General features: G+C 35.8%; 1 long non-coding RNA gene across 2 annotated transcripts in view; it reads right to left on the reverse strand.

Moving 5' to 3' along the window:
* Positions 1-16,777, reverse strand: part of LOC122200869 — a 491,651-nt gene that overhangs the window by 194,488 nt on the left and 280,386 nt on the right. For both annotated transcript variants that reach the window (XR_006193956.1, XR_006193955.1), the window contains exon 5: positions 3,000-3,122. This is a non-coding gene — a long non-coding RNA (uncharacterized LOC122200869). The remainder of the gene's footprint in view (positions 1-2,999; positions 3,123-16,777) is intronic.

Consider the following 16,777-nt stretch of genomic DNA (forward strand, 5'->3'; position numbering starts at 1 on the left):
ATACTGCTACTACTGTTAAGAATTGAATAATGAGGGGTGCCTGGGTGGCTCAGACAGTTCAGCATCTGAGTCAGTTTCAGCTGCTCAGGTCATAGTCTCACGGTTCATGAGATCAGGCCCCCCGTAAAAGAATTGAGTTAATGAGCAAAGATGTAACTTTTCTCCTCATTTTTATTTTTTGTCCTCTAATTTTGTTCTGTGACCTGTAAGGCCCATTTCACTTGCCAACAATGAGAGTTTCTCTAGCAGTTTTAAGAAAATAGTTTATTAACTTATAATGTTTCTCCCTTCAAATCTCCTAAAATACCATGGATATAAGATACATACTTAGGTATAAAAAAGATAATCTGAGAGGCACTAACATTTCTCGTAAAAATGCAAATTAAAAAAAATATAAGCTCATGGATAAGTGGGGTTCACAGGTAAGAAAGTGAAAGAAATCAAGTCTGAAGTCATAGACCATCCTTTCATTATTTAACATCTATAGCTATAAATAGTTTAGTCTAGCAAAAGGACTGAAATAAAATTAAACTTTTGTTATAACAAATATAATGTTTACTTTAGGAAAGGTATGAGCCAGAAATCAGTTTAGTCTCTCCTTACTGGTAACTAGTCTCTGTCATCCAAAATGTACACAGCCCATTACACACCAATATCTAAAGTGGTTTGGGCTTCCCCCCATCCTAATTTCCATGCTTTTCAGGTGCAATACAATAAAAATGAAGGTCATAAATTTACTTTAGCAACTTCTTAAATACATCTTTCATCTCTCTCACTCTCACCTCTCTCTCCCTCTCTCTCTCTTAAGTGGCATGCTCAGTAAGTCAATGAGATTTTTAAAAAAAAGTTACTCTGCTCCTCTGTAATTCAGATATATTTCTAAGACTTAGTGGCTACTTGTCAGCTCAATTCAGAAAAAAAACCTCATCCTTTATTGAATCCGTGTTAAATGGGAACATAGAAAACACACAAATGTTTTCATAAGATGAAATAAACAAGTATACTAAATACCTGTTAACTATAGACATTGACAAGTCTTCTTATTCAACATTTGTTGAGTTAGATACCTCCCAAAGTCATAACATATAGGGAGCAGATATTCTCTGGACATAATCCATGTCTACCAAGTGTTACAGTACAAATCCATAGACATGATAATAGAGTCACACACTAGATGTCATATTAGCACATATGTGGGGTGTATTATTGCAGCCAAGAGGCTGCAACAGGCAATGATAGGCCAAAACAAATTCAAGTAAGAGTTCTCTATGTGCCTGAGTTTTAAAGAATTTAAAGGTTGAGCAAGATTTTTTTCAGATTGAAAAGAGCAAAGACAGTAGAAAAGAATATGGGAAGGTCCTGAAATATTAAGTAACTAATAAAATCGGGGCAACATTAGAAAATATAGAAGATTAAGACTGTAACCATAAAGACTGGCTAGACTACAGTGGCTCTTAACTGTATGATAAAGCAGTGTTTGCCATTGAAAGAATTCATGATGTGGAATCATGTTATCTAGAATGGATACCCTACAAGTGGTCTGGACAAGGTTAGAGGCAGGGGCAAATTTATTACATTGGCAGTTTTTATGCAGTATGTTCTCTTTTGAAGTTAGTATTCACAAATTAGAATTGTTATAAAATATGATTTTATTACCTTACAGCCATAGAGAGACATTAACACCCTATTGTGTGTCAGCTCAAATACTTTAATGACTTCTATGATAATCACCTATTCCCATATATGTAAATTTGAGTTCTTTTGTCAATTTTGATTGGCTGAGGTGATCACAAAATTCCACATATAACCATGTTAGAAATTGGATGCTAACACTTAACTAAAGTGCTAATTCCTTTCTGATGTCTGTGCTGGCTGCAGGATTCTCTCTGAGGTGAACGTGAGATCCAAGTCCCCCATATTGCACATGCTGCCTTAGCTAAAGGAAGCCAAGGGGATTCTCCCCTAGGACCACTTCAAGTAGAAGCAACCAAAAGAACTTCCAATCAAGAGAACATACTGCATTGTCCTAAAATCTCTGTAAAACACATCTTCCAGGCACTCAAGTCTATGTATTTAAGTCTCACATCAACAAAGCTTTCCATTTAAATAGTCCCTGTTGGGAAAATGCATTAGTGTTTGCGATCTGTTAATTATAAATAGGCAGACTACTAATTCCTCCTGTAAGGTTTCCAAGACATCCTGTGAAAATTAATCATGATGGATTTTTTTTTTACATTTTTGTTTCTCTCCAATGGCTAATTATAGCTCCAATGAGTCTAATAAGACTGTGCCACAATGCTTCTATTGATAGTCTTTAGAATCGCAGGAAGCCTAAGGCCCAACTTATTTAATCAGAGGTCTTGATTTGTTTGGAAAATTACCACAATATGAGCTGTATTTTGTCACTCGGGGCCTATGTGATGAAGGGCTGTGAGTCCTTTTGTTTTCCTTGCTCCGGATGAGGATTATTTAAAGATCTTCCCCTACCATGAGCATTCTGGTATAAGGGAATACAGCACATGCAGCTACTTTGGGGGTAATAAAGCAAAATATCTTGGTTTAAAAGAGCATTGTATGCTGTTGATAATAAACTGTAATGATTTTACAGCAGTCTCCTCTAGTAAATACTGTGTCTGAGTCTTTCACATTTAGAAAATCATTAAGTTATTCTCTTGAATCAGTTAATTTCTCCCAAGTGTTCTTATATCTTGGGAGTCCAAGAAGTGTTACTTGAAAATATGAAGAATTAGAGTTGCTTCTGAACATACAGAATATGAACCAAGCATAGTGCTGCTGGAATACCTAATCCCATATGCACGTGCACTTCCTGTACTCCAGATGCAACTTTGCCCTGGCTTCCATAAAATCACCATCAGAAACACTTAGAAGAAATATTATCTGTGCAAAAGGTTCACAACCAACAGAAAGGTTATATTCCAGTTGAAAAATTATTTAGAAAATGAATATGCAAGTAATTTACCTTTTGTAATGAAACACACCTGAATTTCATGAAGTCCCTCTGCTAATTCAGTGAGATCTGTAGGTGGATGGTGCAGGATGGGAAATAAAGCTGCCTCATGAAGAGAGATGATCTTCTCATGCTAGACTCCCTTCTCTTCCTTCTGGAACAGAGAATGAATTGGGTTCAGTATCGTCTCCTAGATAGCAAACAGGCTACTCATGTTTGTTTAACATTCAAATGGAATGTGATGATTCAATGCATGGAGGTAAAGCCCTGCAATCTCATGAGTTTTGTTCTAGCTGGTAAAAAGGCTATGGCTTTTTTTCCCCTCTGTGGCTTTGGTGTACTGATCTTTGTTTCCCTCTCTCTACCAAGTAGCTCTGAAGCTCTGCATACTTTTCGAATTTACACTTAACATAACTCTAAGCATCAATCATTAGGCAATAAACTTCAAATATTTTACTACTTCTCCAACATGTGGCCAAAGATATTCTACTCTCAGCTCTACTCTAGTGCTTGTTTAATTTGATTACTGGGGAAAAAATGACGTATTTCATTATTTTTATCCATTGAAATAATTATAACATCCATAGAGATGTTTCCAGGAGGAAGTAAAAGAATGGAATAAGGTTTCTCTGTATGATTAAAGTTTATTCCTCAACGATGATGAGCAAGTTGAGCAGGCGTGTGGGCTAGTGGGAAAAGAAGTTTAATAGCCAAAGAGAAGAAATGGCCTTTTTTGTTGTGTTTTAAGTCCAAAAGGAGAGGTTTAAAAATGTTTGAATTATTAGATATCTCAGTTCACTCACCTTTGAAAGAATCAACCAAAAATGCACAAGAACATAAGAAGTTACGAGAAGCTACAAGAAGTAATGCAAGGTGTTTCTCAAAAACCCTTAAGAAATAATGCAATTATTGTTTAAAAGTTTGAGGGGCTCACAAAAAAAAGAAAAAAGAAATGAGTAAGAAATACTTCTTAGTAAGCCTTGTTAGTTCCTAAACTAAGTAAATAAAACTATTCAGTTCAAAAATGACTGCAGTTAAAAGGAGTTTATCTAAGCAACTGAAAGAAAAGAGAATTTTCAAGTCCATCAATCTAGTACATAGTAACATCATCCTTATTATCAGTAACAGTAACAAACTACATTAATATACCCAGTCATAAATTGAAAATCTATGCATGGATTAACTGATTTAATCTTCACAGGAAACCAAATAAATAGGTCAGTACTACTACAGCCCTTATTATGAATCAGGAAACTTGAGGCACAGAGAGGTTAAGTATATTGTCTAAAGTTATACTCTTAGGAAGTGATAGAGCAAAGGTTTAAAACAAGATTGTCTAGAAATAGAGTCCATGGTTTTAACCAGGAAGTGTGGTATATACTTTAAAAGGTATATACCAAAATGTTATCAAATTGGATATACTTAACTGGTGGAAATGTTGGTCATTTTCAACTTCTTTGTGCTTTTATGTACTTTTCACATCATCTATTACAAATACAAATACTTCTAGAATTAGGAATAAAATATCTTGAATATACTTTTAAAGAACTCTTACTAGCATCCACACCTCTCATTTACTTTCATAAAAAAAAAATTTAAAAATAAATGTTCTTTTTCCAAATATGCCCATTTCTGTATTAATGTCTTATGTTATTAAACCACCAGAGCACTGAAATAGCCTTCATCAGGGAAGTGGTTCACAAATCAGTCCCCTATAGATGGCATAATCATAATTCAGAAGTCTTGCATTAGTTGAAGGGCAACCAATATATGCTAAGAATCTCATAATGAAAGACGTATAGACACTGGACTATAGATTTTGGGATATTTGGGGAACAAACATGCAGACAGATAAATAAGTTCAACAAATATAAAGTACAAAGATACTTTGAAGTTAGGAATTAGAGCGATTCTCACAAAAGCCAGCAGAAGGTGGTTGGGGAGATGGGTGAAATAGACAAAGGGATTAAGAGGTACAAACTTCCATTTATAAAATATGTAAGTCATGGAGACAGAAAGTACAGCATAGGGAATATAATCAATAATCTCGTAACAATATTATATGGTGACAGATGGTAAGTACACTTATCGTAGTGAACACTGAGTAATGTATAGACTTGTTGAACCAGTATGTTGTATACCTGAAACTAATATAACATTGTATGTTAATTATACATCAGTTAAAAAAAAATAACATCAAGAAAAGTGATCTACAGAGACTAGGGGATGTAAGAATGGTCAGGCATATGTTATTTTCCCGGATAGCCTTACTAGCCATCATGTCTCTAGTTATCTATTATGAGACTCACAATTCTGCACAGTGTTACCTATAAAAACAAACAAACCAAACCAAACAAAAACAAAAAATACCTCTTCATTCGTATAGGATGGAAGGGAGAAAATAGAAACTATATCAGTTTGTGAAACTGGGAAATTCCAAATAATAGGTCTCTATACTACAAGCATTACAAGTGCTAATGTCTAAGGGCTCTTGGGAACTATTAGGCAAATCTATGAAACTTACTTCTACAAGTAATGCTGTTAGAACATTCAATTGTGTTCTCTAAGAACAGTAGTGAAACCCGTCAAATAATCTAGGGAAGCCAGAGCTATAAGAAAATCAGATCCTGACTCAAAGTCTGTAACCATAAGTTAGTGCCAAAGCCACAAAAGGTGCCAATATTAGTAAATGAGGTTTGGTATCTGTCCTGGGAGCAAGTACTGGACAAATGACCCAAGAACCATGTACTGAGTTCTCCTAATTCATTTCTCTTGAAATAGCTCCCACTTTCTTCCTTCTACCTCCTTCATTAAACAACACACCTTTTACTAAAGATAATTTCTCTACTCCAACCCTTCCCACCTAATTTAAGATTGAGGTTCTTCATCTGTGTTTTCACAATGGTTCCTTCCTTTGGTAGCACTCAATGACTTGTGATCTTACAAAGCAATGATGCACTCTAAAAAGAAATAGATATAGATAGATATAGATATAGATATAGATATAGATATAGATATAGATATAGATATAGATATATTTCACCAGAACACTGCAGCAGAGAATGCAAAATATTAGCAATGATTACCAGGTATGGAATCTTTATTTGTCCATATTCATTTTTGTTACTATTAGAAATGCAGGGAAAAAAATGAACATAGTAATTATGTAGAAAGTCACAGCAGAGTTATTTTGTGTCAGGTAGAAATTTTTGCATAAGCAGTTTAAAAAAGAAATCCTTCCATTTTCTTATAAAATTAACATGTTTATTTGAGGGGAGTATTTATGATATATCCTTAATTATCAAAAGAGAGGTAATATAATTGAAAATATTTTCAAAAGAAAAGCCATATATTTTATTCTTGGGTTATAAAAGGCCAATTTTGATTTCAGAAAAAAAATGTTTAAAATCTTCCAATTAGACCTGTAGGGTTTTAAGAAATAATTATGCCATTTTCATCTAAGAGAAAAGTAGCAAAACAAGTTAGGTAAAAATTACCTAAGACAACTGGTAGTTCAAAGAAAAATGTGTCCTTTCCTCCTATGTTCCTAAAATAATAACATGAAAATATATTATTTTAAAATTTAGTATTAGCATATGTTGAGTATATGTAGGTCCCCCAAATGATGATTTTTTTCAAGTATTTTTGGAACTTGAACATAGGGGTACTTTGGTATTATACCCAGGCTTTGGGGATCTACTTTATAGAAAATATGTAAATTTCACTAGTCACTTCGCATGCCTTGGGTAGGGGGTCTGGACAATAATCAGGGTGGCAAAACCATCACAATAAAGGAGAGAAAAGAATAAATGTCTAATTGCCAAAGGAGCCTAAACTCAAGAAGAGAGCTGTACCAGATGTTCAAAATAGTATGGTCATGCATTTTGTTAAGTTACATGTCAAGAATATAGTACAAACTGAATGTCTAAGTTCACAAAAGTTCACATAAAGAATGCTGATTTTAAAACAATGAATGAGTTTGGAAAGCAAAAGAAAAATATGTTAGGATGAGAGAGATCACTTTAGCTATGTTGTGAGGAGATAAACTTTTAATTGATGGGATCAGTGATTTTGTGATAAGCAATGAGACTCAGTCCTGCAAAAGCCCAGGGTCTTTAGAAAAGTTATAATAAATGAAGAGTTTGTATTTAGAAAAGTTAGTGTAAAAGAGAGCAATGAGAATTAAATATGACAGCTGACTTGGGGAAAGCAGAGGAATAAGGAAGGCTTCTGATGGACCACCATAGATACCATACATGATAGGATTCAGGCAATATCTCTGAACAAATTGGATCAGTGGGCAGGCAATAGAGAATAATTTGGATACAGTGATACCAGGTAGCTTTTAAGAAAATGAGAATTTAAACAATGGTAACAACCATGGAAGAACAGAATACTTAAGAAGGGAGACTATGAGCAAATCTAGGTGCAAATCAACAATGATGAAAGTCTGATAAAAAATGACTCTAAAATTTTGGAGTAAGAAAGAAAGAAGAGTCTGTGATTGGGATATATGAATGGAAATGAAGAGGGTGAGGTAGACCGGGTGAGGTAGACCGGGGTAGGCAATGAGCTAAAATGAGGTTGGTTTTGAAAAAGTATGTTCCAGATTAATATGAGAAATCTGAGAGAAGATATTCTATGGAAAATTAAGGTAAGGTCCTGGAGAGATGGTGGGAAATCTAGTTAGAAATGCATATTGGAGGGGCACCTGGGTGGTTCAGTTGGTTGAGCATCTGACTCTTGATTTCAGCTCAGGTCATGATTTCAAGGTTTGTGGGAACAAGCCCTGCATTCAGCTCATGTTGACAGTAAAGCCTGCTTGGGATTTTCTTTCTCCCTTTCTCTCTGCCCCTCCTCTGCTCACGCATGTGTGCTTTCTAAATAAATAAGTAAACAAACAAACAAACAAACAAAACAGAACAAATGTAGATCTGGAAACCATAGGGATTCTTGGTCGTAAATGAAACCATTAAAGCAAAGAGATACACAGAAAAGATCTATGAGTCTTAGAGATAATCCACAGTTAGCAGGTTAGAAAAAGAACAAAAGAATATCTTATTAGATAAACTAAAATGGTAACTTTGGGATCATCTAGGTGGCCTTGTCAGTTAACCATCTAATTTCGGCTCTGGTCATGATCTCATGTTTGGTGAGTTTGAGCCCTGCATCGGGTTCTGTGCTGACAGTTTGGAGCCTAGAGTCTGCTTCGGATTTTGTGTCTCCCTCTCTTTCTGCCTCTCCCCTTCTCATGCTTTGTCTCTGCCTCTGTCTTTCTCTCTCTCTCTCAAAATAAATATTAAAAAATTAAAACTAAAAATAAACAAAATAAAATAAACTGGTAACTTTGATACAAAATCAAAATATATTTCCAATTTTCCATAATTCACCTATAAATAATGAGTAAAAGGGAAATAAATACATGGAAAATTACTTTACACTACTCTAAGAGGCTATCATGTCTTTCTTCAAGACATTGAGTCTTTCTCCTGATCCATTAGCTAATATTATTAACCTTACCTGTAAATAAAATTTTGGACATGGATTTTCATTTAGCCTGACCAAAAAGGGAAAAAAAAGTGTCTTTATATAATGACAAGCTTCTTGGGAACAGAGGATCAGTATTTGTTGGTTATAGACAAAATACTATACAACACCGTGTTCCCTCTAAATGAATAACAAATTAAAACATGACCATTGTTATTAAGCTAAATTCCTTCAAGTGTGTAGGAGTCAAGCTCAGACTTAGAAATACTATTATTAATTACAATGTTTTTTTTTTTTTTTCCCAAACATTGGAACTTGCATCTGAGCAATGGGATTCCAATTCTGTCTGCCATCTGTACTGTTGGCTCTTCATCTCTACGCATGTGGTTTTCAAGTTCCTTACTTGAAATGATCTTTGTCCTTTAAACAAAGGGCTACAGCCCAGGGTCTACAGGTACAAGATGCTGACTTGCAGCATCCATCTAGTGTGCATCAACCACAGAAGTTTAACGAATCACTTTCTTGCCTGCCCTTGACCTTGCCCAGAATGCTCTGTGTGCAGGAATCGAGAAACCTGTGAGGCCATATGCTGGGAGTCAGCCTTTGACCGTTTTCCCCCATCCAGCTGTCGTCCTGAAAGTAACATCACACACACATACATTTTTCATACACATGCAAGTGTCTCAAATTTTGGCCACAGGGGAACCATATTCAGAAATTATATATTTGAGTTGTTCAAAGTGAGATAATTTTCAAATGTGGAATTTGGGAGTTGTGAGTAATCATAGATACTCTCTCAATTTATATGATCTAATTTTGATTCTTAAAAAAATAAATAACAATATGCATGTAATAAAAGCAATAAAATATACAGTAGATGCATAATAAAAGTCTCTGTTTCTCTCTACCTAGAAGTTACCAGTATTAGCAGTTTCTTTTACATCCTTCCTTTTATATGCTTATAAACAAATACAGTATCCTATCATTTTTGTAAATTGAAATCATATAATTTATATTATTCTGCTTTGGTTATAGTTGGCAAAGAAAGCTAGAATCGTTGCACATCAACACATATGGGCTTACCTCACTGTTTTCAAGGACCATGTAATATTTCACTTTACAGAATTATTATAATTTATTTCATCAATCCCCTAATAGTGGACATTTTAAATTATGTTCTTTTTCCAATAATTTTCTCCTGTCCCAAACAATTCTGTAATGTTTAGTTTTGTGCATCTTAGCATTGTTTTGTGATTATATATGTGGAGTAAAATAGTATCAGGGAAGTTCTGTGTTATCCATTTGTTTTATTTTTATAGCTTATTTTATTTTAAATTTTTTTAAATATTTACTTTACTTCTGAGAGAGAGAGAGAGAGAGAGAGAGAGAGACAGAGTGCAAGTGGAAGAGAAGCAGAGAGAGAGGGAGACACAAAATCTGAAGCAGGCTCCAGGCTCCAAGCTGTCAACACAGAGCCTGAAGGGGGGCTTGAACCCACAAACCATGAGATCATGACCTGAACCGAAGTTGTATGCTTAACCAAATGAGCCACCCAGGCACCCCTCCATTTGTTTTAAATATAAGCAGCAGCATAGTAGAGTTAAAAGATAACTGACTTTGTAGTCAGGCTGACCTCAATTTGAATCTTAGTGCAGTCACTTACTTCTCTGAGTTTCTTTTGCATAGAACAACCCTTCTCTGAGTCTCAGATTTCCTCCTTGCAAAATGGTGATAAGTCCTTCACAGTGAAGATTTTGAGGTTAACTACTTTAAAAGATACCACAAGTAAGTATGTATTCCAAAACTCATAGCTAAGAGAGAAGGTAAGAGGAGGAAGAGGAAAAAAGAACAATCTCTAAGTTCAGAGCTTTAAAGTCAGAATTGGACTAAATGTCAAGTCCTCTCGATTTCAGATGAATGTTTTTCCAATTAATTGCACTGAAACTTTCTAGGCTCCATTTCATCATTTGTCTTTGCCCATTGATTATGAGGGTATCTTCACCTTGTCTGCCCCACATGGTGCAATGGCTAAGAAACTTTTGGCAAAGTCCATAGAAACAACTGAAAGAAGTCTAAGCAGAATAGGACTGTTTTGTTGCTCTATGGTCTCTTCCAACTGGGGAAGTTTTTAGGACAACGCTCAGCCATGACAGCAGTTACGGATTGAGGGAGAGGCTTGACTGTGGTCACAGATGATACACACTTGATCAATACCCATCATCTGTGAACCAGGGTGGTGACTGGCTGGTTATTAAGAAGCATTCACTCCAGTGACATTCATCTTTGTCTAAATTTACTCCTTTAAAATGCCACGTCACAATCAGACTTTCACATTTGTCTGAAGGAGATAATCATCATTGTCTTGAATATATATATTCTTGACAATGGCTTTGTGAACTAGACAAAGGAACTGCTAACGTTTATGTTGGGGGGGGGGTGTTGAGGAAGATAAGTTTTAGAGGCATTAATCAATTGGCCCCTATCTTTTAGCTCCAAATTCACTTTTCTTTCTACCATATAATACTGAATGCCATTGTATTTTTTTCATGTTTATTTATTTTTGAGAAAGTGCAAGTGGGGGAGGGGCAGAGAGAAAGTGGGGCAGAGGATCTGAAGCGGACTCTGTATTGACAGCAGCAAGCCCAACATGGGCTTGGACTCACAAACCACAAGATCATGACCTGAGCTGAAGTCAGGTTCTCAACCAACTGAGACACCGAGGCACCCCTACCATTGTATTTTAATACAAGACAATGATGATCTGGTCACAGATCTTCCTCTAGTTCTGCATGCACCCTTAGCTCTTTTTGGAAAAAGTAGCCTCCATTCATATACTTTCAGTAATGCCACACTGAATATAACACAGACTGCTCCGCGTGGCTATCAAACCTCTCCTTTTTTCAGTCCAGCATTTATGAATAGCCTCATGTCTATCATCTGTGAGCTTCAGGCTCATCAGACCATGTTTCTGTCTCTTAAATATTCCATGCACTTCTTCACCGCCATGCCTTACCTACTGGCTTTCCTTCAACTTAGAGTTGCTTTTGTCCATTATCCACCCACATAAATTATATTCTTTTTTTTTCTAAGCAAAGCAGATAAAATCTTGACTGATAAGCCCTTCCTGATTCCTACAGTCCAATGAATTATCCCTTTTGCATAAAGAAAAACAAATACGTATATACCTATAGTGAACTCACATATTTTTCTGCCTGTCTTAAAATTCTTTATATTTCACCTCCCTGACCAATTAGAAACAATTTATGCGCAAGGCTCATAACTGTGTCCCATAAGAATTGAACACCTACCTAGGCATATTTACAGTTCCCTCCAACTGGTGTGCTCTTCCTCACTAGGCCCTATCCAATATTCAAGGACCAGTGGAATACCTCCTTCCCCATAAAACCTGTTCTAAGTTCCTTTAGAGAGACATATTCTCTTTTGAATTCCAATACTATTTTAGGGCAATTTCCTCTCTTTTTTTGGTTAAATGTTTATTTATTTATATATTTTGAGAGAGGGGGTGGGGAGGAGCAAAAGGAGAGGGAGAGAGGATCTCAAGCAGGCTCCACACTTAGTGCAGAGCCATACGTGGGGCTCTATCCCACAACCTTGAGATCATGACCTGAGCCGAAATCAAGAGCTAGAGGCTTAACTGACTGAGCCACTCAAGGGCCCTGGAAATTTCCTCTTTCTTATACTACAGTGGTTTTAAGTATATTTCCATTCTTCCAAAAGATTTGAGCCAGCATGTAGGTGCAGACTACACCTATTTTGTTTAGCACTGTATCTTCAGAGTCCAAGGCACAGGAGACACTCAACAACATATATGGAGAAACATAATCTTCTTGCTCAAATCATCTATGCTTATGTCTAATACATTTTTAACCTTTCAATGACTCTTATTCAGAATTCAGTAAGTTTTATTTTTAACCATATGCAATTACCATTCCCACGGGCACCTGGGTGGCTCAGTTGGTTGAGCGTCAGACTTCAGCTCAGGTCATGATTTCAGGGTTCGTGGGTCCAAGCCCCACTTCGGGCTCTGTGCTGATAGCTCAGAGCCTGGAGCCTGCTTCAGATTCTAAGTCTCCCTCTCTCTCTGTCCCTCCTCTGCTTGTGCTCTCTCTCTCTCTCTCTCTCAAAAATAAATAAACATTAAAAAAATTAAAAAGAAGGAAATTACAATTCCTCAGTTCACAAACAGTTGAGTATATGCAATTTCATTTGGTTCAACCTAAAAGTTACGGGTTGAATGGAATGATGGATAGATAAATGAATGAAAATTCCTCACAGTTGTAAGTCATGGCATGTGTGCATTATAAATCACAATGGAAATATTATTTCATTTGATGGAAAGTCATTGGGAGGTCAAGGAGGGAGAATTTGCATTAAAGTACGTCACTCTCCTACATGGAGAAAAACACATTTCAAATACATCATTAGCCACAGGAGGATTAGTACAGAGTACACATCCACCAGGCTTTTTTACCACTACATTCATTTTCCTTTGTGTTCACCAAAATGAAAAATCCCTGTACCTGAGTAAAATAACAAGCTTGCGTCTTCCTTTGTCCTTCCCTGGTGAGCATTTCAGCTAGGAGAAGTCATTTTGCTACATTCCATTCTCAAAGCTGTGCTGGAGAAGCCAGAAAATCACAACAGCTCAGAAGTCAGGCCAACTGTACACGTCAGGAGACCACCTTTGCTATGGGACTTATACACAGCAGTTGCATAAAGGGTGTGCATTGCCCATACTTTTTAGCTGACATTGGCCTGGCGTGTCCCAGATACCATTAATGAGCTGGGTTTCCCTCCACGGTACCGACAGGCCTTTTTGGAATTTACTTCTGTGTCACTGCAGCATTGTGTAGAAATTAAGGCATGGGTTCTAGAGGTTGAAATCACAGGGTTCAAATCTCATTTTGTAATTTTTGCTAAATTTTGCAATCTCTCTGCACCTTGATGTCTTTATTTCTAAAATTATTTAAAACTAAAGTTATATTATGGGGCACCCAGGTGGCTCAGTCTGTTAAGCATCCGACTTCGGCTCAGGTCATGAGTTCAGGTCCTGATCTCACAGTTTGTGAGTTCCAACTAGACTCACTGCTGTCAGCCTCTCAGCACAGACCCTGCTTCAGATCCCCTGTCCCTCCTCTCTCTGTCCCTCCCTCACTTGTGCTCTCTTAAAAGATAAATAAAACATATAAAACACTAAAGTTATCGTAAAGGTTTTTGTGACTGTGATAATGCTTTAGAGGAAGCCAATTTAACAGATTCTCTGTTTTATAGTGGGTGTTTAATAAATGATAGTTTACAAAAACCTTTCTGGTTCCCTTTTACATTGTTTAATATTTCCCTGGACTGAGAACAAAGGTCCACATATACTAGATGCAGAGATGGAATACAGAAACCAAAGAATTTAATTTAAAAAACCCAGAAATCGAACATATTGCTTGGGAAGCAATAATAATAAAGTAGAATAAGAGGAAGCAACTGCAGAAAGAAAAGGATAGAGAGAGAAAGAGAAGAGGAAAAAGCTATCATTTCTTTAGCACTCATTGTATACCACAGACTGAGTCCCATTCTTGTGTTGAGGATCATATAATAAAGTAGACTAAGCATTTCAGAATAGAGAGAGAATAGAAAAGACATAAAAAATGAGAAAGAAGAAATGAGAAATTTAAGCATCAGTCCTGACAGATTAATATCCTGATAATAAAGATTGCAGACACCATGAAGAATAAACATGGAAGGAAGAAAATGATCAAAATAATAATTTAATTTCTCAGAAATAAAGAACATACATTTCCAGGTTTAACGGACACTCATGTGCCCATCACAATGGTTGAAGAAAGGCTCACACCAAAGAACATCTTCGTAAATTTCAAAATATTGGTGGGAGAAAAGAAAAAGCTGAAGAAACTTTTTAAGATAAAAGACAACGCAAAAAGGATTCAGAATTATAGCGGAATTGGAATTCAATAAAATACTAAAATCTAGGGTAAAAAATTGAGTAACTTCCTTCAAAACTCAAAAAGAACAGGTAGGTGGCCTCCAATACTATAGCCAGCCAAACTACCAGCTAAGTACTTAATATTTCTGTGGTATTTGATATATGGCAGGAACTGCTGAAAACATACTACACATATCAGCACATTTGATTCTTCAACAGGCCTAAAAGTTAGGTATTATTATTAGTCTCATTTTACATATGAAGAAATGGAGTGACGAAACTGTTAAAAACAGTGTGTCCTAAAGTCATACCATGCCTATGTGTGAAAACCAGAATTTAAAAAATACCCCACAATCTCGCTTTAACCAAAAATAATAAACTACTAGCCAATCAACTTTTGCCTCCATTAGGTGTGGCTTTATCATCCTAAGCATAAAACCACTTCATAATAAATTCAAGAGAATGTTTTCCCAATCTGTAAATATGTACTTCAGAAATAATTATAGATTGCCTATATGGTTCTTATGTTTTTCTTGCTACTTAAATATAATCAGGTAATTGATCAAAACCTAACTTTAATTATTATATGGATTTCTTTCTATTTCCCCTTCCCAATGGTCTTTTTCTAATTTTACTAAAAATATTAACCTTCTCATAGGCTCCATTTTCTTATAAATTTGATGAATGAGTCTACACACTGAGCTCATCCTTGCCCTGAATTAAAATGCAAACATATTCAGTAGAATAAGAAATATTTCAGTAGGATAAGAATATTTCTAAAGCTTTGGTTTAAAAACATGCTTCCAAGAAATGTGACTTTTCCAGTGACCCAAATATTCTTTAAGCTTCTCACATCCCCAGGATGTACACCGCCTAATTGAAATAGTTTCATAACCACCCTTGTTCTTCACATGTTTAGTGACACCACTCAAAGAAGCACATCAGTCACCTGGCTAATAAGCATTCTCTGAAGCCCATGGAAACAGAGGGAAATTCTCCCTTTATTCTTCCACTGTGAATTATGTTCCCTAAGCATGTATTATTATTATTCTTATTACCCAGTTGAACTAGTATAATTTGCAGTTGGATAAATCATAAGCCAGTGGATTCTCAAGCCTCCCCAACTTATTACGTTACTTCATCCAAAGATTTTACAGCAGAGAGCACTGGGGATATTACAGATGACTCAAAATTATATATTTTTTTCCTCTCTCCAAAAGCTGTAAAAGTGCAAAAACTCCTATGCAGAAAACTCACATAAATAATTAGCACTTCATTGCATTGCTCAAAAAAATATTTAAATGCACTCATAAAAGTGCAGGGTTAGCTCACTAGAAAGTGCTGGTGTTTCCTAGATATTCAAATATATACTGGTTCCTAAATCAATATTAGAGGTAGACAAGACATTTTTAGGTCTAGTCGCCCAGGATCCAACACCCTATCTTATAATAATAATACTCTAGTGGATTGGGGAATATAGAACCCATTCTCTGTTCAGACCATACTGTAGGGGACACTCTCTTTACTTTATAACCCAGATTGAAGGCCGAGTTTAGCTAATCCACAATCCCATTACCTGGCTCCCAGAAATGGTTTAGCAAAATATACACCCCCTAACTTGACCTAGCTAAACAAGAACTTTTGTTCAGTACTTGGGAGAGGAGAATGATTAGGGATATTACAGATTTAAGATTCTTAGAACAGCTATGGTGAAAGTATGTTGCAAATAAAGCAAACCCACAGACTTAAGTTCAGAAGTAAAAAGAGAGTGAAGAAACAAGGTCTGCTCACATCACTTGACCTATTGGATCAGCCTCTGGAATTTTGAATTTTGAGAGCCATTCATTTCTAAACCAGATTGACTTGGTTTCTCAGGTCCTTGTTAAAAAAAAAAGTCTTAATATTCTACTTGACATGCAATTATGAGGGTATGTAAATATTTGAGCGACAGATTTGTTCATACATGAAACTAGAAATCCTGGGTGTACTAAATACTAGTTTCGGGAGTGTGGAGATAACTAAGGCATTATTTCCATCCTCAGTCTACAACGGAGTTATTTTCCCAGGATCCTTGTTGAGGTTCTTCACTTTCTTATATAAATTTCACAAAACCCATGGATATAGTTGTCAAGATTCTAATGCTCAGGCAAACAATATTTAATTTCAGTTTGGTCAAACTATTGTTAAATCAGTTCAGAGATGTGAGATGTATAGGGTTCATTAGATTGTCAGATTCATTGTTTATTTTGAGATTACTCTTTCAAAAATTTTTTTGTCTTAATTCCAGTATAGTTAATTTACAGTGCTATATTAGTTTCAAGTGTACAATATACCAAGAGGTTGGTCTTTTAACAAATAATTAAGTT

The sequence above is a fragment of the Panthera leo genome, chromosome D1, assembly GCF_018350215.1.
Source record: "Panthera leo isolate Ple1 chromosome D1, P.leo_Ple1_pat1.1, whole genome shotgun sequence".
NCBI classification, from domain to species: domain Eukaryota; kingdom Metazoa; phylum Chordata; class Mammalia; order Carnivora; family Felidae; genus Panthera; species Panthera leo.